This window comes from Trichogramma pretiosum, unplaced genomic scaffold (assembly GCF_000599845.2).
Source record: "Trichogramma pretiosum strain Unisexual culture from Peru unplaced genomic scaffold, Tpre_2.0 scaffold63, whole genome shotgun sequence".
NCBI classification, from domain to species: Eukaryota; Metazoa; Arthropoda; class Insecta; order Hymenoptera; family Trichogrammatidae; genus Trichogramma; species Trichogramma pretiosum.
In genome coordinates, this window is record NW_019640834.1 from 140,339 (window position 1) to 163,963 (window position 23,625).

The following is a 23,625-nucleotide window of genomic DNA, read 5'->3' on the forward strand; positions in this document are numbered from 1 at the left end:
GTATATTTTAGCATGGTTGCACAAAAATTTACAGCTGAAGTTTCAGAGAAATCATTTTCATTTTTATTTCTGACGCATTTATATCGAATGTAAAAATATGAAGCAAGATGTATTTGAAGCTTTTTTTGTTACACAATTATAACAATATAAAAATTCGAAAGTGGTAATTATTTATCGTCAAAAATAAATAATCTTACAAAATTAGGTAAATCATTACGGAAGCTTAAGGTGCACAAAAATAAACAAGATCTCTACCCGGAACTAATTAAATATTTATAGTGTACTAATTTATTTTTAATATGCGAGGAGATTGGTTAGAGGAATTTCAATTTTTACAACTCTTCGACGTTACCAAAAAGTTAATGGTAGAATATTAACTGGGCCAAAATATATAAAGGGTAATATTTGATAACTGATGCAGGGGTGACAATTAAACTATTGCGACGAATTTCAGATTATACGTAATACGTAGGACTCAAAATATGTAATGTGAGCTTATTTTTGCTCATTACTGCAATTTACACACAATCGTTTCTCTCACTTGCTCGTTCGAGAGGTACAAGCGCAATAAAGTAGCGATTACGTTGGGTTGGTAGTATATGCCGAAGCACGCCTGGGATTTCAACTAATTCCACGTGTGTGTGCCGCTGCATATATCAGAGAGCCCCCATACTGCCTGCCACTGGTTGTAGTTCGTAGTTAATATAGATACCTTTTTGGCCCTTGCTGCCTTTTGCCTCATATAGAAATGGCTGAACAGTAGCTGCAACTATTACTTGCAGAGTAATAGGTATATCCTACTTCGATTTATATAGACCGTTTACTGCCCTCAGGGAAGAAGAGATCCTTTAAAGATCTGTGCCCGTTCTAGGCTGTAAGATACTGCATACAGCTTGGCCACGGAGAAAGGCGGAGAAATAGGGTGGGTAGCAAACTTCTCCGTACACTAATGCATGTTTGAATTTAGCAGAGCTACTCGTACTTAACTGTATGTTCTACTGCTGCTGCGAGCCAAGACAATCTGCGTATCATGATTGCTGCTACATTATGATCAGCCTGTAAGCTTCTTTGTCCTTTGCCTGTCACCTTCCTTCTTTAACTGTTCAAGATTTGAGATTAAGAGAGTAATATTTATTTCAGATGATTATGCGTTAAAAATAATTAAATGAATTCTTCTTTTTATGATTATTTTAGTAAAAATGTAGGTTAACTTATATTCTCTCTCTCACTCGCTCTCTTTCTTTCTCTCTTTAGAGTATGCAACGTGAAAGTTAATAGTGATTCTTAATTTAAACATTTATATTTAACTGTACATACAATAGAAGTTCTTTAATTTAAAGGATAAAAGAAATTCTACAAGACCCTTGTACTTCATCATATTTATAGACACTCTCTTGACTCCTTTTACACTTCGGCTGTTTGTGTGGCTATTACCGTCTGTTTTGTTGTAAACTTGATGAGATACTCTGAAGGTATTGAATGGATTTCTTAAAATCACTGGAAAGCTTGCACAAAAGTATGATAACGTCATAGTGGCTCCAGTTAGTAAGGAACTCATTCATAGCATTGATGTGTAAAAAGCAGTCTGAACAATTTACTACAACAAAAAGCTTGTTATACTTAACATAAAAAATTTTTTACATGATTAATTTGTTCGGTTTGATATTCAAGCTCATAACGTCATAAGACTCTTTATTCATTTTTTTAGATCGCTATTAAATGAAGATAAGAAATCATAAGCTTAAGATAAAATGTCTTTTGAAATAACTGAGATTTAAATCTCAGGATAAATGTAGAAGAAAACTCATCGCGCCTTTTAATTAAAAGAACTTGAGCATAAGCTTTATTAGAATTAAGGAGATTTATTTATAAAGAATGTCAACGTTTAATGTTCGAAAAAACACAGAAAAATGTTATTTGTCTTAGTTTGTCACGACTATTATTATTGTTCACCAAAATTAATAGCTATAAAGATTAATTTAATTTCAAAATACACGGCCATTTTCATATAAAATGAAAACCATAAAAAAAATTACTCATCACTAATAAAAATTAATTTGATACCTTCGAGAAACAGTAAGATTAAATAAAATAGTCATCGTAAAGATTTTCTCATGTTTGAAAGCTTATCAATTCACAAAAATTAATATTCAAAAAAAGCAGTTGTTGAATTGAATAATCATTTTAATCGTTATGATCAGAAATAATAATCTATTTATTTTATTATGTAATACATATAAAGGATTGGTAAATTAAACATTCTACTATTAACCCATAACTTCATTTATTGAAATTTGCTCTTCAATGCATAATATCAGATCAAGCTGACATATACCCGGTTAGTAAAGTTGTAATAATGCGTAAACCGCATAAAAGTAATCTGGCTCTATAATTTTGTATTCATCCGATTCTTTGTGAAATCGAAGGTCCAACATTATTTTTCTCCCGGTATGGTGTACTAAATCTGGCTCCTTACCCAAGCCTTCTTACATTCTCAAAAAAAATTCAACTAGATTTTTAGTATTTCATCAATTCTTTTACAAACGTCTATTATCCGAAAAGGTTCAATCATAAACTATTACCACATGATGAGTTTTAGAGAAGTAGAATCGAGAATCGTGTCCTCTTAAAAGAGGCGTTAGTTTATATCATAAAAAAACATTTTTTTCTTTAAGTTGCTTATAGGATTAAGCTAAAAATTTGAAGTATCAACAATATAGTTTTGGCAATTGTATAATTTTTTGTTGTTGAAATTATAAAACTTGAACAATTACCTAACTTCAAATCTCTATAAAAGTTGCACAACAAAAACTCAACGGAATGAGGCTATGGCATTATCGAACTTACCTGTATTCGTGTGTGCATACGTATAGTGATCGCTTTCTGGACACATTGAGGCATGTTTGCATCTGCTCAGAAGTATGCGCATTCGCTTAAATGAATCTGAGTACATACTATTAATCTTCTTATATGTGTACGGTAGTCAGCAATGCATCTCGCATTGGTAGCGAAATCAGCTCCACAATGCTCGTGAGTTATAATAATACCCATTGTTGAGCCATGACCGAGCTAGAGTCCATACTAAAGTTTATATGCGATTTGCAAGTCTTGCACTGCTTTCAAATGACCAATGCTTATTTGCTTCATATGGGATTCGAAATATTGAGCTATATTAATGAATAAAAGAACTTTGTCGATTCTAAATTTATACTTGGTTTTATCACACGCTGTGTTAACCGCTCATTCAAGAAGACTTTATGATGTTATTTTGTTTTTTTTTTTCGGCACTATCAAAGTAGCATAGTTTATTACTTCGAAGGGAAAGATTTTTCAACTTCGACAAGAGAGATTTTACTACAAGTGAAACAGAGTATTTTCGAACGTTTGTATCATTGAACCGAGGGTCGGATTATAAATTGGTCTATGAAATGACAATACACATAAAATTGAGCAATAGCTCTATGCTGCACATGCATCCACTGGAGTGCGACTCGCTTATAAATTCTGTCCCCCTAGAGTTAAATTCTATACTTGATACATGCATACGATAACGACGACTTATATAGAGCTGAAACCTGAAATTTAAATCAAAAAATAAGAACGAAACGTTCGATTGCGTTTAAGTTATTATATTCGGCCACGTGAAAAGTCATTTGGAAATCAAAAATCATTTTTGAAGTTTTTGGTACGAAAAGATAAAATATAATGATGATCTGCTACTTCAGCAGGAAAATATTTTATGTAAAGTATTATTTTTTTGATTATAATAAACATAATAATTGAAAAATGTGTAATGATTAATGAATGTATTAAATTTATTTATTGAAAACTTAGCCAATATTTTTGAATAAAAAATTGCTCTTTTTATACTCGAAAATGTTTATTGTCATATCCGTTCTCATGTTGCAATATGCAAACACGCAGTATGTCCTTGTCCATCATGAAACCATACGTTATTTTCGGACTCACTGCTGAAGTTCAGACGAAAAAAAAGGTTTTTAACTTCATCAATGAATTGAACTTATATCCATTACATATCAAATTTTTATTATAATTAAATTGAAGCTTCCTTAGACACGTTCCGTATTATTTATATAGATTATGAGGTAAGAGTTTGAAGTTGAAAAGTTAAAGATTAATTCTTCATTTATTGTTTGTTAAATATTTTATTTAAAATTTTATTTTTAGGTTCAAACCAAAAGGTCCAAAGGAAAAAAAAAACATCCACCGTGCAATATACCCAAGAAATTGTAGTAATCCAAATAAGTACAGGAATACTAATCATAATAAAACAAAGATATTATAGGTGCCGATGATGGCCAAAGTTTTTAATATATTTTAGTTGTTATTTGTCTCGTAGTAATAATATTGCATCATGGTATTCGTAATTCGATCTTGTGCTGCGATGAAGGAGCCAGGCTTCTTGCGAACGGTTTGGCCCAACTGAATTCGACGCAGTAGAGTTTCAGTATCACCTTGTTTGTGTTGTAGTTCCGTGAAGAAAGTATAGAGGGTGTTTTTTGCTTGAATCACCTAGAGCTGATTGCGCCAACTCTCTGACACGTTGTTAGTTTTCATGGTACCGCTCAGAATTACCTTAAAATTATCATCAACAACATTCTGAGCCCATCAATTTGTAGGTTTTGTGAAGACCTTTAAATCCTTTTTTAAAAAGGGTCCTACGGGCCTTATTCGCAAAGGCCGTTTACTGGACCCCAATATTTTTATAAATTCTAAAATTTAGATGAGCCAAAACCATGAATATTCTAAGAATCTGATCCATAACAACTAATTCTTATTCAACATAAGAAAACAAATATTTTTTGGAACTAAAGTGTTTTCCCATCTCATTTACAAAGCCGTGTACATATAAATGAATAATAATTTGAAAATTGATAACAATTATTGCTCTATAGTTAAACCATCGTATCTTTGCGAGGAATGCACGTAGGACCCTTTTTAAAGAAAGGATTTAGGGTCTTGACAAAACCTACAAATTGATGGGCTCAGAATGTTTCTACGAGTCTTCTTACTAAACTGACAGCAGAAATAGCAAAGACCAGAAAAACTTTTTTTTTCGACTTATTAATTGTTAACGACAATAAGTGAATAAATGAATAATCCTTATACTAATTTATTTGATTAGAAAGGGTTTGAAACGACCTTTCAAATGGTCGGTTCAAAATCTTGATACGACTTCTATTGACTGAGTTATGACGTTTTGAAGTTTACTCATTTTTTACTTAGGTATGGCAAAAGTGATTGAACGGCAGTGTATATGTTCATATGCTACTAGTTTATGTACGAGTACATAATTTCATGTAAACAAATTAACCTTGTATATTTTTCACGTAGGACAGTAACTGCGTTGGATCATTTCGATTTTGGACTTTTTTGTACTTAGACTTTGGGCTTTTTGGCTCCCCACCTAGCATAATGTATAGCTAATCATCTTTTTGAAAATTAATTGATGATAATTTCAACTAAGTTCCATTTAATTTGAAAAAAAAATTATTATTAAGTTTTATCAAGTTTCCGTTTAAGAGGAAATACTAATTTTCTTTCTCAAAATTATTTAATTTTTAAACCTGTTAAGTATACTTCTATATTGTATTAAATGTATTGAATTTTAAATAACATACTTGCTTATTTGACTGAAAACTTTTATTACAGTAACTGAGTCTAATTTATCATTCTGTTTGATATAATGACGATGCGCACTATATGCAGCATGTACTTTAACGTCTAAGGTTGAAAAGATGTAATAAAATATACAATTTTAGTTCAATTTCAAGCAGAAGTTGGATCGTATAAATAATAATTATTTTAAAATAGAAGTTTAATTTTGATAAAATAATATACAACATCCTGTTAAGGAGGTTTACTTATATAGGCAAATCTCAAAAACTTTTAATATTTTACTTCTTTAGTGAAATGAATGTATACAATATTAGTTGACTTTTGCAAACGATTGTCATTGTATAGGTTAACATATTTTTAAAATGAAAAGTCGGATGTAAAGTTCTTGAACAAAATCAAGACATTTTGAATAATTATTTCTTTCAAATTTGCTGTGTACTTTTTAATTTTTAGTAATCTTATTTTTGTACTATTTTTACGTTGAGTAACATAAAATTTTTGTTTTCAGTAAAAACTATATAAAATTGGATTTTTTTCGAATACAATAATACAGATGTGTTGGCTTGTATTTTAGGAACAACCAAAGAACTGATAAAAGAGCATTCGTAAATTTGAACACTTTTTAGATAAGAATCTTTAAGGACGTTGAAGACCATTGAGCCAAGATGGGCTACGAAGTTGAAACTTCGGGAATTGATAATTAAAAACCCTTATAATTTTTTCCCGAAATTTCAGCTTCGTTTGTCGAGTTAAATTTTATGTATTTTAATTTCAAAAGTAAAGTACACTTTTTAACATGGCTATCATAGAAACGCGCAAGATATTTCACACGATTTTAAGTATAACTTGTGATAAAAATGGAAGATCGTGACCAAATCTCATGTAATTAAAGATAAAGTTATTACCTTTCAAATGGTATCGTTTATATTGTATATTAACGAGCATATTTCAAAGTAATTTTATAAAAATAAAAAAATTTCGTGTTTGCTCTATACATTTGATTTAATTCGAGAGGTTAGCAGCAGACGAAAATACGCTTGATAGCATGTTTATTGGCTTTGAGTCTATGATACTACCGACCCACCTATCAAATCAAGTATCTATCTTCCGTTTTTTCTTGATAGTTGCTGATTGGAACTCGGTTGCGTCCCCAACGTCCTTAAAATAACCTTACAACGACGCCGTTCAAAAAAAATAATTTTCATTGTGGGATTAGATTATTTTTGCATTTTTATATTTCCCAGGTCTACATGTTTGAGGAAAATTATATTTTATCAAACTTTTTTTCAATTAATATGAAATAATTCCTCCATACAACTGCAGAATTGTGAATTGATTGATAAATTCAAAGAACATTTTCAATTATATGTTTATTATGGTATTTTTACTTATAATACTTAAACATTATTTTTTCATTGTCAGGGTAATTGTGAAGAAAAAAAAAATTATTAAATTTTTAGTGTTTTAAAAATATTTATAAAAACGAATTACCGAGCTCTGTTATTGTTACCGAAATAGATGGTTTGGATCGCTTTTGCTGGCCTCGAGCATAAAGCATACAATGTACATAAACTAAGTTAGTGATCTCGTTTGTTACCTTTGGACACTCGAGACAGGTATCAATGACTAGAAATGCGGCTCGAAAGCGCTTGTATACTATTCGATGGCAAGAGGATCGTAGAAGCTCCTTATACATTGGCGTTGAACTTGGGTGAGAGGGTGCCGAATTGGCCATTAGCGTGGTCTGAGAAACTCTCCTTGGCTATTAAACTGTGAAGGAGAAATTTCTCTCTCTCTCGTTTGCTTCTTTAGCTTTTGCTTCATCTCTCACGTGTTAGATTACGAACACACCAACATTTTCAAATCTACCGAGATGCTTACTATAGCAGAATACCTTCTACCAAACTCTCTGGCTGCTCTTCAGACCTCTGAACTTTCCCATTAACTAGTTAATTTGCATACACATACACACATATACACAAACACACACACGCGCACACACTCACACACATACATACACACACACTCTCTCTCTCTCTCTCTTTCTCTCTCTAACGAAGTCTATGAAACTATACAGGAAGAGAGGCACGCACGAGGCTTGAGTTTCTTACATCTCCGGGGGTCTAGGGTGCTACTTAATACCATTCACTACTGACACTAAAATTTTGCTGCTATACTACTCATACTTGTAGCTTTGTAACTCTCTATCCTATCCCCTCGCCATCTACACTTTAACTGGTGTCATGTACATTTAAAGTGATTCATTGAATTTTCATTAATCATTATTCAAGATAATGAAATGAACATTTTTTTAATCCGTTAACGCCCAGACGGACAGAATTTTTTTCTCTATTGTAGTCTGCATTTAAATCATCTTATCGGAGCGAGAAAAATTCTTGAGTACACATTTCCTGTGTAAATTTTAATGTACTTTTTGAATATGGGTTTATAGTTAACCTCTGATAAATATTAAAAAAGGTATAAATAATGTACTGCGAAAAAACACGATTTTTAATCTTGAATCGATTCAAATTATTTATAATTTTTTTAATATTTATCATAGGTTAATTATAAATCCATATTCAAGAAGTACATTAAATTTTACATCAAAAATGTGTACTCAAGAATTTTTCTTGCTCCGATAAGATGATTTAATTGCAGACTACAATAGAGAAAAAAATTCTGTCCGTCTGGGCGTTAACGGGTTAATATAAATTTAACTAACAAAAGAATTATGAAAAAAAAAAAAAAAAAAAAACACTAGAAATGAAATTCGTAATAAATTTATTAAAACTCTCATTATTATATTTTCATTTTGAGAAAAAGTTTCTTCTCTTGATTTTATCTTTGATATTATACTTTGAAACATTAAAATTAAAATTATTTTGTATGGAAAAATAAAAGCATTAATTTCAAATTTATTTCCAAAATCAAAGTCATTCGTGAAGGTTCTTCTCTAATTACGGTACTTCCTAATTAAGGCACTCTAATTAGGGTTTACATTCAATAGGGTGCGTTATTTGTGGCGATTTGATATCAGAAGATCGAGCTTTATAAAAACAAAAGAAAAAAACATTCTTTAATACTCGGCATAGACGACTCAAGGAGATAAGCTAAATTTTACGGTTTTATACATGAATAGTATATTACGTGCCTAGGGAGCGAAATACTGGAAAGCCTCAGAGCACGTGTAATTATTAGGGCTGTGCGAGTACTCGAAAAAACTCGAGTATTTGAATTTTCCCGACTCGAACTCGAACTCGACTCGAACTCGGGTACTCGCACAGCCCTAGTAATTATCGTCCGAGGTGAAGCCGAGGTTGATAAACATGTGCTCTGAGGCTTTCTTTTTTTCGCAGGCGCGTATACTATTTTTCATGAATCCCCCGGCAGAAATTAACTTTTTCGTTTCGGCCACCAGAACGAAAAAGGTTAGTTTTGGCTGGGGTAGCATGAAAAATTATTGAATTCGTCTCTTCAACGAATATAATTTTATTAATCGATACCTTGGGTATAGGGTTTTTAATTTTTGTTTTAAACTTACTCTGCAGAATTACCTGAGCGTTCCATACTTTTTTCATTCTCCTTATAGTCTGGAAATTTAAAAATCATCAACTTGACTTTGGGTTTCAAAATATTTGAAGACCAAAAGAACTGAAGATATAACGAAAAAACAAGAAAATTTATTGTTTGTACAGCTTTATAGAGTAGAAATACTTCATGTACTTAAAAAAAGAAAAATACTTATATTTTCTGAATAGGATCAGTTAATATTTAAATTCAAACTGATTTCACATCTACGATCAACCCCTAAAATATTGGTACGCTCAGATCTCGCATTGACATTTTAATGCAACCCGTCTCGGCTTTAGGCCAACCGTAACCGTGGTGGAAACCTTAGTTTAGACTGTTTGAAAGCTTAAAAACGTTTTTGATGAACTATTATAACCTGTCAATTTGCAAAAAAGCAATACAAAACTGTTTCATGAGTTGAGATAATTATAGAATTTTTAAATTGAATTAAATTTAAATCATGCTTTAATATAAAATTATAAATTCACCTGTGCGAGAGAAAATATCTTCCTCTACTTTTACATTAATTTTAAAGTAAATATTTTTAACAGTATATATATGTGAAGAGCAATTGTTAATCCAAATAATTATGCCTGGAGAGGACGAGGCTAGTGCTACAAAACCAGAGAGGGGGAAAAAGAGGCTAGCCGCAGCAGATCTCTCTTGGGGATATCGATAGAGAGCAAAGGTATAAGGTCACTTGTAACACTCGTGTATATAAGCGCGCGCGGGCACATGCAGCTCTGCGAAAAGGGTAAAGTCGCGCTCGCGAGGCGGCGGGGGTAGTGCAGGCTAGGCATGTAGCCGACGCGCACGGGGCTGAAGTGGGAGGAGCGCGCGCATCACCGACACGGGCGAGAGTTTGCATGTGCGTCGTCTAGGGCTGCTTACGGACGACTCTCAGGCTTCAGTATTACGGCAACCCCAAGCCGCGCCGCATGTCGTTCGGTCTATAGAACGCACCGTGTTGCCAACGCATCTTACGTGACCCGTGTCGCAGCCAGCAGGTCGCGTGCTCTTAGCGCCAGTATACGTGTAAACAGACAGGGGCGCGCGCGACTTTTTGAAAAGGTGGTGGTGTTGTGGCTTGGACGTTCCTGCGATTAGTGTAGCTTTGTCGAACTGTACAAGTTTTCTGATGAATGAGTAACGAGTCATGCAGTTCGATATAGCAACGATGTATTCTATGATTTCCCAAGTGGCAGTTCTTGCAACTCTCTATAACTGATGTGCAGTGGCGCGAGCGATTTTTCTCTTGCAAATAGTATATCAGCTGAAAGATCACTCACGACTCTACGAATGGTCTCTATATCCTTCTCTCTTTTTCTCTCCTGAGTGTGTAAGTGTGTGCTTTCTCGTGTGTCTTCAAGTGTCTGCGTGAATGTGGTCGCTGCAACCAAGTGTCTCATGCTGAAACGTTGACTAGCCGACACGAACTTTCTGGTCCAACTTGTTTCTAGCGCGAGGAATATCCAACTTTCACTACTTTGCAATGTGAACATTTGTTCAGCACTCTCAAAGTTTCATCTGTCGTTTGCCGACGGTTGACGACTAGATAGAGATCTGCAGATATCTTCCAGTTCGTAATAAAGGAGTTACGTCTATCCTCATCGATCTCGATCGTCTGTTCATCAAATACGACTGATCTTCGCAAAAATAGCCTCGCAGCTATTTCAACTATAAAGTTATTGTGCAATGAATTAATTGTGAACACATTTTTTCAAGTGCATTTTTAAACTTTTCTTTAAATGCAACCTAGAGTTTCACATTGACAATTTATTGACAATAAGTTGCTATTTGCTTGTGTTGCATAAATTATCTGCAAATCATCTTGTGACGTTAAAAAAATGATGTCTAAATTGTCACCTATTGATTTGATTCACAGACTGTGATTTAAAACTGCATCGACATAAGTTTTTTCCTGTGAGGGATATGGTAACAAAGGTAAGAGAGCAGTTCTAGATCGTACAATATAACGATTTATTTGCTTTGGCTTATTTGCTTTAATAGTATATTATGCAACGGGTGTGGATATGCTTTTTCCTCAAAACGAGGGGTTGCAACACGAGCTAAAGGCGAGTGCTGTAACGAGGTTTGCTGGAAAAGCTTATTCACATTAGTTGCGTACAATATTTTATAAGAGCCTAAAACTAGCGGCAAAGTTGCGATTTTTAGGTTAGAGTGCTATAAAAAATTTTTGATTCGTGTATGCTCTGTTCAAATTTATATTTTGCTTGAGCATACAACTGAATATTATTTAAAGTTCATTCAAATATCTGATAAACTACTGCAATATTGAAAGACCCATGAGTTATGAAAATGCATGTTGTTGTATTAGTAAACTTAGTGTAATATACGTCATAAATATCTTTAAGAGCCGGGATAATGTTGTACACAATAATTTGTAAAATTCTAACCTGAAAATCGCAACTTTGCCGGTATACCATACGTAACACTTTATAGCGTGGAATAGTTTAGGATCTAAGCACGGCAAGGATCTTAATATAACCAGGAAGTGTCATCTATGGACAAATTATTGTACTCAATTTTATAGCACTGTGCTAAGTTTATATTTATGCCCCTTTTCCCGATTTATAAGTTACAGCACGAGTGCAGTGCGTGCGATGCGAACGACGCAGTGCTAGAAAGTGCGAATTACGCCATACAAAGCTACAAAAATCAATGTGTTTGCACAAAAAATTAATTTCATGTATCTCATTAGTTGGTATTATTACTATTAATTAAAATATCTAATATCGATGAATATATTAGAAGTAACGAAATTGTAAAGTTTAAATAAACGAGATGAATTTCTGTAGGTGTGTGCATGACATTCGATTTGAAATATTATATCATAAAATGTTTTATTGAAGCTTCATCGATATTTGCATTCAAATCCATCCAAAGCATCGGAGTGATTGTTTTTAAAACTTATTTATCATATTTGGAAGTGAATGAATCCTTCATATTTATATAATTTATAATATAAAGGACTACATCGAAATTGAATAGTATGTAATTCAAAAACAAACGTGTGATGACATTGTCGACAATAATTTCGAAAAAGTTCATCGTTACTAAACATGGAGAATCATAGTATCATGATATACTAGCGGCAACTCTGGTTGCAGTATGCTGAGCGCAAATTTTTATGTAATAAATGGCGAAAAGTGTCAGTTTGCGCACACTTTTTAGTGCGCATTAAGCGTTTTTGGACACTGGCGTGCGGTAAAATTTTATGTAATAAATAACTATTTATTACCAGTTACTTTAGAATTACCAGTTACTGTAGAAACCGCATGAGCTGAGTTACTTGAGTAATAAAAGTTTGCATATTACTATTTGCAAACTGCTCATGGTGTGGAGTTGATTCGGTAACTTGGGGTTACTTTTATTGGCGACATTGATTTCTTAAATATGGCATAAGCTGGATTACTAAGGCTACTTGGTTTGCTTGCATAATTATTTCATAACTACGAGCGGGTTCGATTGAGTTACTTAGGGTTACTTGGATTTGCATTTTTAATTATTTAAAATTTGCACGAACTGAGATTCGCCTTCGCGCGATTAAATAAGGGTTTTGTAAAGTAATTGTAAAAATTTAATGTTTTTGTATCATCAGTGATGATATTATTTCGTGATGTTTCATCACGAATGTTCAGTTTATTGAAATTGCTCAGCATTCTACAACTCGAGTTGCCACTTGTATAATTATCATTAGTACAACGTTAACTGAAACACGATTTATAATATAATTGTCNATTCGCCTTCGCGTGATTAAATCGATAAAGATAAGGGTTTTTGTAAAGTAATTGTAAAAATTTAATGTTTTTGTATCATCAGTGATGATATTATTTCGTGATGTTTCATCACGAATGTTCAGTTTATTGAAATTGCTCAGCATTCTACAACTCGAGTTGCCACTTGTATAATTATCATTAGTACAACGTTAACTGAAACACGATTTATAATATAATTGTCATCAGTACAATGTTCACTAAAACACGATATAATTATAAACAAACGCTCTTACCGATACACAAGTAACACCGATTAAAATTAATAAAAAATAATAATAATAATAATAATAATAATAATAATAATAATAAATTCATACGAATTACATAAAATTGCATTTTAATGCAAAACATAAAAAAATATTACGATGAAAATTATGTTTCATCTACCAAATGGATCATAAAAGAATTCCTGTCGAATTTGACAGAGTTCTCGCCATTGTAGGAAAAAATTCATTGAAACTGCATAAAAGTGCATTTATTTGCGACAAGAATCATAGTTAAGCTTTCAAACGGATCATTAAAAAATTCCTATTAGATTTAATCTAATTCTGACAAATTATTGCATTAAAACTGCATAAAATTGTATTTTAATGCATAAAAGAAAAAAACAATGCAACGACAATCATATTTAAGGTCCTCGACAGATTATCAAAAAAAATTCCGTCAAATTTAATCAAATTCTTATAATTTCAAAAAAATGCATATAACGTGCATAAAAGTGCATTTAATGCAAAAACAAATGAAAAAGGCAACGACAATCATATTTAAGGTCCCCGACAGATTAATCGAAAAAATCCCATCAAATTTGATCAAATTCCCATAATTTTGAAAAAATGCATTTAAAATGCATAAAAGTGCATAAAGGGTTGAGCAATCGAGATTATGAATGTCATCAGATCTTTGTCTAGCTTCCCTTATCAACTTCCTAAATTTTCAAAAAGATCGATCCAGCAGTACTCATGGTACCGTGTCTACAAAAAACCCTTGCAAAATCACGGGAGTTCATGCAAGAATGACTTCGCTTTGCTCAGCATAATAAGAGAGATGTTTGGAACAACACTCTGTCTCGATTCAGACTATTTGCAAGTACAAAATACGTTCGGTGCTGCCAAACTAGGCTGCTCTGCTTCTTAGCGCAAAATTGAAGCAAATGCTCTTTCCGATATTTCGTAAGTGCATACATAAATGTGCAGATAAACTCAACGGAACATCTCTTATATCGTACCTTGTATAAAATACGCGTTGCTTAACTTACAAACTCAGAAAACTGATTCAATTATTATTTACATTATTATTTACAGTTTTTGGATGGACGGACTAACTATTCGTAATAATTTTTTTGGAGAAAGATTATGCATGTCTAGTTATCGGCAGTTTTCTGTCAAAATTTACCACTCGATTTTGGTACACGTGGAAATCGAGTGAACTCCTTCGATACGGTTGCATCGCTAGCTCCAACTTATCTCACTTTGCAAGTTTGTTTAACAGGTATATAAGACTAATCACGCAACCCTATATATTCTCGATATATAAACTAGGTTGCTGCATGGCACTATGAGCACTTTAAAGTCTACTGAGGCACTGCATGTAAGTGGAAGCAATGTGCAGGATAATTAAGCAGTATTAAAATTTTATACATTTTTGGTTGAAATTTGGCATTTCATAAAGTTTTAAAATAGATTTTTTAAATAAAAACTTGCATGATAATTATTTGAAATATTTGTTACTCTAGTAATCCAAAACTCGTACTTTGAGCACTCTGCCGAATTCTCACATCGTTTTACCACGTATTGAAACTGACCTTTGGCATATAGAAGCAAGATTGAAATGTTGATATAGAACCCAGATTGAACGATAATATTACGACAGGATTTCTCGCTATTAGTGCAGAATTAGTAATTAGTTTTGATGATTACAAATAATAAATTTAACCAATAAGGTCTCAAAACAAAATTTAAAAAATTAATTCATAAAAATAAATAAACAAAATATACAAACACCATATTATTATACTTAATGAAGTAAATTTAAATTATTAATTTAATGATTTTCAATCGAAAACAGTTTAATAATAATATGTATCTTTACTTCTGATCCGTTTGGCGATATTGAGTAGGAATCAATTCAAACTTGAAAATTATTATTTAGTAGATTTAGCAATTGCAGCTTTTATCGTCATTCATTCTCGAAAATCATGAATTTCGATTATAAACTCGAGGCATTGAACCGAGCCTATGAATACTTTAGTATAAGCAATGAATGTGCATGAAACAAAACAATCAAATATCAAATACCTAAGTCGCGCAAATGAAAATGTATTAATAGATCTGCTTGGCAGTTGGAAAGTCAATGCAGAGCTTAGAAGGCACAATTAATCCAAACGCCCGGAAATCTTTTGAAAGTACAGGCAATCATTCGGGGTAACGGATAGTATCCGATAAAGAGAAAAGTGAATAGCGCAGCAATAGCTGGTATGGCTGCTTTGGAGCGACGGTGCTAATGGCAGTATAGTAGCAGCACCAGCAGCAGTAGTAGCGCGAGCCGTGTCGGCTCATCGAATTTCGGTGGATGAACTGCTTAGCGAGTGCGCGCGCAAACACCGCACAGTAATGACTAGACCAGGGCTTTGCTCGAGAGATTATACACGTATGCAGTGCCTAGTCCTGGTAGAGAGCTCTCGAGCTAGGCTAGCCAGTCGCTGGAATGGTGTTTCACACAGTTTGGTATCAAAGCATTTAACTGTCTAATTGAATCCAGAGGAATAGACTCAGGCAAAATGGGCTACGCGCTAACGCTATTGATAATTTCTCTTTTTCTCGTGGTTGCTCGCATTTGTATGATAACTGATTGGCTCGCATAATCTAATACCATGATGGATACGTATCAAACCGCCGAGCAGCCCCCTGAACTCATCCATCTAGTTCTCGACTGTAATTTCTCTTCTTTATGACTCCAAATATCGAATCGAAATAGGGCTAGCTCAGGTCTACCCTGGACAATGTACCTCATTAACGCTAAAAGTGTTAGCTTTGTATCCTAAGTTTCATCAGCGGCTGTTGCAATTTGTTGCGATCCTGTAGCATTCTATACTTATTGGCAATCAAAATTGGCAATGCGTCAATGTACTCACGACAGTTAAACCATATTTTTTCATTAAAAAAATCATCCATTTTAAGCCTCAGGTTGTGCATATTGTTGAAATTATATACTTTGAACTTTTCATTATTTTAGTCATGGCAATATTTTTTAAAAATTCCAGAATAATCTATTATATTCAGATATAACATGAGGATTATGAGGAAGCAAGTAATTTTTTGACAGAAAAGAATATACGCACAGTCAACTTATTTGAAATCCAATGAAAGAAATGTAAAATAATTTTTGTATCCGATAAGCATTTGATTTTTTTGTATAGCTTTATATAAAATCATAATAACAATGTTCAGCGCGTTGGAAAAAAATTGTTCAATATTTATTTGAAACAATCGCGAATGTTATTATGTTGTAATGGATATGGAGGGATTTTCGAGTTGGCGTATGATCGTGTAATATATTTTCGAGGAAATTTTTAAGCAATTACCTTTTAACGACCAAAGTTGAAGCTTAAATGTTAACGCATATATATTTGAGCATTATTAAAAAAGTGCTATTTATCCTTTATTCAAGCTATATAAATATGCAAAAGTCTGAGAAGTCACGAAAAAGTTCAAATAACACATTTTATCTCTTTCTATAAATATTTATATATTCACAAGAATATCAATGCTTGCATACAATGTAACTAATTGATTTCAGATAAAAAAGATAAAAAAATTGCGTGACGCTTTCAAATATGACGAAAACTCTTTATTCGGGGTCTTTGTGAAAAAAGTGAATATAAAACAGACAATCGAGGAAAAATACACTTTAACGCTTTACGATTTGACCTTTTTCGGCTCATGAAATGCGTATTAATAGGTCGCGTCGAAATTAAAACCATCAAATATGTAGTTTATTAAACATTGGAAAAATAATTACGGCTCTTAGCCGTCTGATGAAATCGTCTCTCGTACTACTTGCTACATCTTGGAGTAGTAAATTATTCATTGATTATTTACCAAATGCCTCGTAAAAAATAGATATTTATTTTGCAATTCTAGTAAAAAAAAAGGAACAAGTAAACAAGCTAGATAAATCGATATTCATTTATGCTCGATAAGCAGATGTTATTAACATTTTCGGCAAGATAAACACAGAGTCGTCTGGCGTGTTTACCTATTAGTACGTTATCGAACTAGGCGCGCTGCGCAGAGAATGTCATGAAGGATATAGGCTGTATATCGGTTGCAAAATATACATATTTAGAGAGTGGAAACTGTGTGACAGACTAAGGCCAATAGATTATGTATTGGCACGCATATACATGCAATGTAGCGCAGGTATGCAGGTGCAGCCCGCGTTGCTATACATAGTAAGCATAGATAAATGCGAAATTGCCGGACACGCCAGGAAGAATACCGGTCGCTTGTACGGGTCAGACCATAGAGAGATGGAGATAAATCGCGGCAGCGCGAGCACGGCCGCTCGTCGTATATATACCTACGTGCAGATAGGGCTGCCTCACGGAGTCGCATGCGTGCTTCTAACGATTCTCTCTCTCTCTCTCTCTCTCTTTCTCTCGCTCGCTCGGGCTGGCTCGGGCGGTAGCGTGCAGCCAGATATGTTCGTAGCAGCGAGCAGGCGAACGCGTGCCTGGTGTTATTCCTTTGCGTCGTTTGAATTTTTCCGTCTCTCGCGCCAATGATCGCGTGTTGAATTACGATCGGGAGTCTGTGTGGGCGCACACTGCATACGTGTGTAATGCTATGTGTGTTGCACGTACGTGTGTCGAGGCCAGCCAAACGTGCTTTTATACGTCTTTCGACTGGCACATAGCGAAATGAAAAAATGAATCGACATGCCCCGATTATCAGAGGAATTTCCCTTAAACGGAGGATGATCGCAAGCCATTTAGATTGCTGTCGTAAATGCTCACTTTTTTTCCTTTTTTTTTCATCTATCCGTCGACAAAAGAAACTTGAAACAAGTAAAGAATTATACGAGTAGTATAATGTGAGTTAGCCTTATCGAGAAAATTACATGTCGAGCGTAGAATGCAGAATGGCCTAAACGTTTTTCGAGGTAAAAAAGCAGCTCCAGAGAAGATGAGAGCGCAATCAACTCTCGGATGGATATAAAAAAAGTAGTAGAGGCAGCAGCAGCGCAGCTTTTTTGAGGGAGTATATTTTTTTTAATCAGCAGCGCGGACCAACGTCATTTTCGTGAAAAGGTTAACGACGCATCACGAATGCATGACGACGACGGACGAAAGTAGTAGTCGTAGTAGTAGCAGCAGAGCAGAGAAAGTATGTAGATAGTATAGCAGTAAAGCAAGCAGTGACATTAGTGAATCTTTTATTTTGTTGTCGCTTAATCGAGGACGACGTGACGTCAAGTTTTAGGTATTCATCTTTTCCCCAAATGTACCGTGCGAGATATTTGAAAAGATGCAGAGGTGAAGAAGAGGGAAAGTGGGCAGGGGGCAGGGGGCAAGGAGCAGGCGCTGTTCGAAATAGGGGGTTGAAAATGCTTTGACGGGCGCAAATTTGATGGGTTGCCGAGAAGATAAGGAGTACGCGTAAAATGGTTCTCAGCCAAAATGGACACAGTATAGTCTATGACCTTTACAAGGTAACCACTGCAAATGCATATATGTATGTGTTACATGGCCCTTTCGTGTGTACTCCACATAGCGCATATATAAGCGGGCCTGTATGGACATGGACTGTTGCTCGATTAGGCGTTTATGTGCGTTACATATACACGCACACACACACGCGCGAGCACATTTAGATACACATGCACGCACACGTATATAACACATACATACGTATTTACACAAGTATAACTTAGAGACCTGGTGGAAAACGTATTACTGCAATTTCACATGCAAACGTTATTACCTGAAATTGTCTGAAAATTGCGCTCTACCACCCTCCATCCAGCGTTGTGCGCGCGTGTCTATGTGCGGTGCTATATGTTGCTGTGTACTGCACTGCACTGCACACATACATGCACACTATTCAGTGCAAAGCGTGAGCCTCCCAGGCTGTACAGAGCGTCGCTCTTACGCTTTTCACTCTCATCATTTTTCTTTCTATTTTGCGTTTTCGTTCTCTTTGCAATCTCTTTCTCTCGTTTCTATCGTGCCTATACCGCTGGCTTCCTATTCTTTCTATTTTGTCATCTGGTTCACCTTTTTACACGCTCACTTAATTTTTCGACCTCTTTTTTCTTTGTTATAACTAAAGCTCGCCGCTTGTTCATCTTTTTGTACTCGAAATTTCCATAGATTCATCCTAGATCTGCATTAGTAATAGCCCACTAAATATTAACAATTTTATCCGACGCTAGGTCGTTCACATTGGGCACGCGCGGCGCCACGATGCTATAAGCGAGTAATTTTTTTTTCGCGGCTAACCGGATATACAGTCGCAATGTGGGTTTCAGCACGGTGCAGCGCAGAAGCACACTGGGTCTACTGCTGGATAATTGTTCCCTGTGCGCTCACGAATCGAGTCGCTTGATACATACTAAATGAGTCTTTTGAAGCTGATGACGATCGCAATTTACTTAATTATGCATTATATCAGAGACATTACAAGCATTTAAAACTTGTCCGAATTGTCATTTAAAAAGCTTTTTTCCGACTGAAATGAAAGATGTTATGATAATTATAATTTAAAATCTTTCAGTATTCATCTCAAATTTCGATAACAACTGTGCTTTAACTTTTTTTCAGGAAGTCATATAATTCGCTCTTATACATTTTGAAAGCAAAACCAATGTTATCCTAATAATTTAGTCAATTTTGCTTTGAACTACTTTCAATAAAGCCAAATCGTGCATTTAGTATATTTTGTAACAAGTACTAGGAAAAAGAGAATATAAGCGCCATTTCCCAGTCAAAGTACGCATACATGTAAAAGTAAAGTCAAATGCGTTTTTTATTGGTTAACGAATAATGTAGCTAGGGAGATCGCTGTCAACGTGTTTCATGTTTGTATCAACGTAACAATGATATATCGACTTGAAAAGCCGTGAAAAAAATTTTCCCGAAAACATCGAATATCAAAGATTCACGGCTAAGTTCGAAAGCAGCTGGAGGAAATATCCAAGGGCATGGTGACAAGCTAGCACCATCGTAGATACGTGTATTGTGGCTCGTAAACTTCTTTGATTTGTCTTTGCTGTTTGAGGCACAGTACAAGTTTGCTTTTATAAATCGATAGTATTTGTTATAATCATCTTTCTTAAACTTTTGACGGAAAAAGATTTTTAACCGATTTAAGTTATAATAACTTATTTTCAATTTCAATCTGCGAAAATATAATTCTTGGATTTATATTTCGTTGCAAATTTCTCTCTGTGAGTGCACAGTCGATTTTTTTAAAGTGCAACAACATCACATTTTTAATAAGATTTTTAGTGTATATGTATATGATTCAATACCAATCGCACGCACACACACAGCCGCTCACTCGTTTATGGATTTGACGTCATGTTAAAATCGCTGAGAAGAAAAAGAGAAGCGAAAGACTAGGGTGATGGTAATCCGAGCGATCTAAAGCGGATGAAAAGCTTAGTCACTTCGCTTCTCTGATCGACATTATGCATCAAGTGTATCTCACTTCTCTTGAAATAGTATGACAATTGAGATTCATGATTCTGCATGTATATTGAATAATATACCAGCCTCGTTCTTTCGAATTTCCCATAGTAGTGGCAGCAGCCATTACGCTCGTTTATCGGCTCTTTGGAAATTTCGATGAGTCAATTTGATGATTTCATTTCGATATATTATATAGATTGATTCGTGTCTGGATTTGCCGTGAACGCCTTTTTACCTTCGCATCAAAGTGCAGCTCATGAGAAAATCATGTTTTCTACGGCTTAATGACTCACCATAAATTAAAAACGCAATTACTGGCTAATTTTCTGATTTCTGGGAAGGCTTCTATTATTATTATATTCGAGTTATTATTGAGGTACGTTCGCGGATGACAGGTAAAACTTTTATAAATGCATTCAGTACATTTATACGTATACAGTTATATACACTTTTACGCTTATGGTTTACCGAGGGTCGCGGTGGATCTAATGTAAGCGAATAAATATTCATTTCTCTTTTTCTAAGATCAATAAAAGATAGAGTGCGGAAACATCAGTTGCGTAAAAATTTCCCGGCTTCAATGTAAATTTTTCCTTTCGCGGGGGGATGGGCTATTATGCCTGATTATAGGTTTCCTTGCCATGCATGTAGATTTATTCAAATGGAAGTTCATTATATTTATGTATTTATTCGCTTCCTCATGCCTTGGTTGAATTATTATTTTTAACTACTTAATTTACTTTGGGGTGTATGTTTAGTCTACTGTCGGATGATTTCAATTCAACACGGTCGAGGTTAATGTAAAAAAGAAAAAGAAGCAAAACAGTGCTACTTGACGATATTTTATTTTCCATAACAGCTCGCTCTGATATAATAATACTCTAGTTAAAATTCGGTAAATTATGTATAATTCTTTGTGCATACACGGAAAAAATACCGAAGCAAGAACGAGTATTGTTTGTGTGTATACTCGCAGCTTCAAAACAGTTTTTTCCTCGGGAAATTTAACTATCGATTTCTCTTTCTCTCTTTCACTTCTCATCCACTGCCGCAAAATAAGTGTCGAGGGTAGTTGCCGCAGAGGCTGCGTGTTTGTGTATATACTCGTTCGACTTAAACGATACGATATCGGCGCACATACACATATAAACTCGGTTCGGCAGGAAACGAGAGACTAAAAAAGTAGAACAAAACGCGCGTTTAAAGTTTCATAAGACGATGGATATTCGATTTTATATCGCATAGTTTGGAAGATGCATGCACGTACACATGCACACGTGCATGCAAATATATACGTGCATGCATCCAAACATTCAGATCTTGTATGTCATATTTTCTTTTTCAATAATAATAAAACTCTACGTCGTTGATATTTTCTGTCATTGTGTTAATGCATGCTTCAAAAAAAGTAAATATTGTTTTGAAATGACAATGTCGTCCAACATCTCGATTTTGTTCAAGAGAGGATACTTATGTAAATTTTGAAGCAAATGTGAATTGTATTATTTTACTTTGCACAATAATAAAAGCAAAAGTATTTTTATTTAAAGAATGTCTTGCAGACTATTTGTGGTACTATATTATGCTTTATAAAGCGTCTATGAAGTAGTGCGAATGAAGCTTTTCAATAACTTATAGTAAATGGTGTCATTGGAAATGTTACAACATACTATTGAGTCAGTGCAATGAAATTCAATCACTGGCAGCGCTTTCAGTCATTGTCAGCGATAGTCTAACTTTATTAAGAATTCATACATTACTTGTAATTGAGCTTGTGCACTTGAATATTCATTCAATTTTTTAATATACGATAGAAAAAATTATACTCATTCTTCCTCTCCTTTCAACTAATATTGGAAGAAATTTTTAAAAGCAGGAAAACATATTCTGTACATAATTCAGATACTATATTAAAAATCGCTGCGTTCGGCCCCTAAACTACGCCGTGCCAAAAAGTGTTACTTATGGCACTTGTATCGTAAAGTACTAATTTAAAAATAGATATCGATTGAAAGATTTTATACGAGACAAAAATTGGGAGGCTTCACTGTGAGAAGCCGCCAGAAAAATTTAACGTGCTAGTTAATCGTTTGGATAAAAAAGTATGGCTATCGTAATGTTACATTACTCTCACACGATTTGGTTTTAATGAAAAAAATTTACATGATAATAAACATTATTTTCACGTTGTGCTCGTTCAAAAATCACGTGTTTTTTTTACATAGGTCAATTTTTGATACTTTTTTAGCAACTGTAAAAATGTTAAAATTTTTCCTAATGTCTGATCATTTATTTTGTATTCTGTAAATACTTTTAACGCGGCCAAGTAAGGTAGTTTATGTTTTGTACTGACTGAATGGATTGAGCCTCGTTAACTCAATAACTTCTGCCTTAACGTCTTAAAATTTCCATAACAGCAGGAAGTCAGATTACCTTCTTCTTCTATTTAGGCCGTATAGGGTAGAAACATCACTTTTCGTTGAATATCAAGAATAATAAAGTATGTAAATCAATGCCATAAGCGATAATTACACTCAATTAACTATGAAAATGTTTATATGCTGATAGCATCTGTCTTAGAAATTTTTATTGTTAATAAACGTAGATTTGGTGTTTTTTTACTTTATTCATCAATTGAATACATACTGCTACATTTTTATTAAACTGCTTGTTATTATTTAGATAAAATAATATTAAAATATTAAGAATCAAAAATTTTAAACTACATTTTATAAAAATTCAGTATTTTGACAGAATTCCTATGTTACAAAGTTTTTGTTTAAAAATTACAAATTAACATATACGTACTAAACTATTGTTTAGCTTTGACGACCGATCGGCAGAGTTGTAACTATTATTTTGATATCTAGCACCCCCTTGCTCGATACAAGCCCAATGAATCATTTTATTCCCTATGCGATT

The 23,625-nt window shown here is 34.0% G+C and overlaps 1 protein-coding gene across 1 annotated transcript in view; it reads left to right on the plus strand.

The window, feature by feature from the left end:
- Nucleotides 1–10,868: 10,868 nt before the first annotated feature.
- LOC106655915 (neural cell adhesion molecule 2-like) overlaps nt 10,869–23,625 on the plus strand; it is a 66,148-nt gene continuing 53,391 nt past the window's right edge. The window contains exon 1 of the mRNA XM_014376516.2: nt 10,869–11,157. The gene's annotated coding sequence lies outside the window, so the exon portion shown is untranslated. The remainder of the gene's footprint in view (nt 11,158–23,625) is intronic.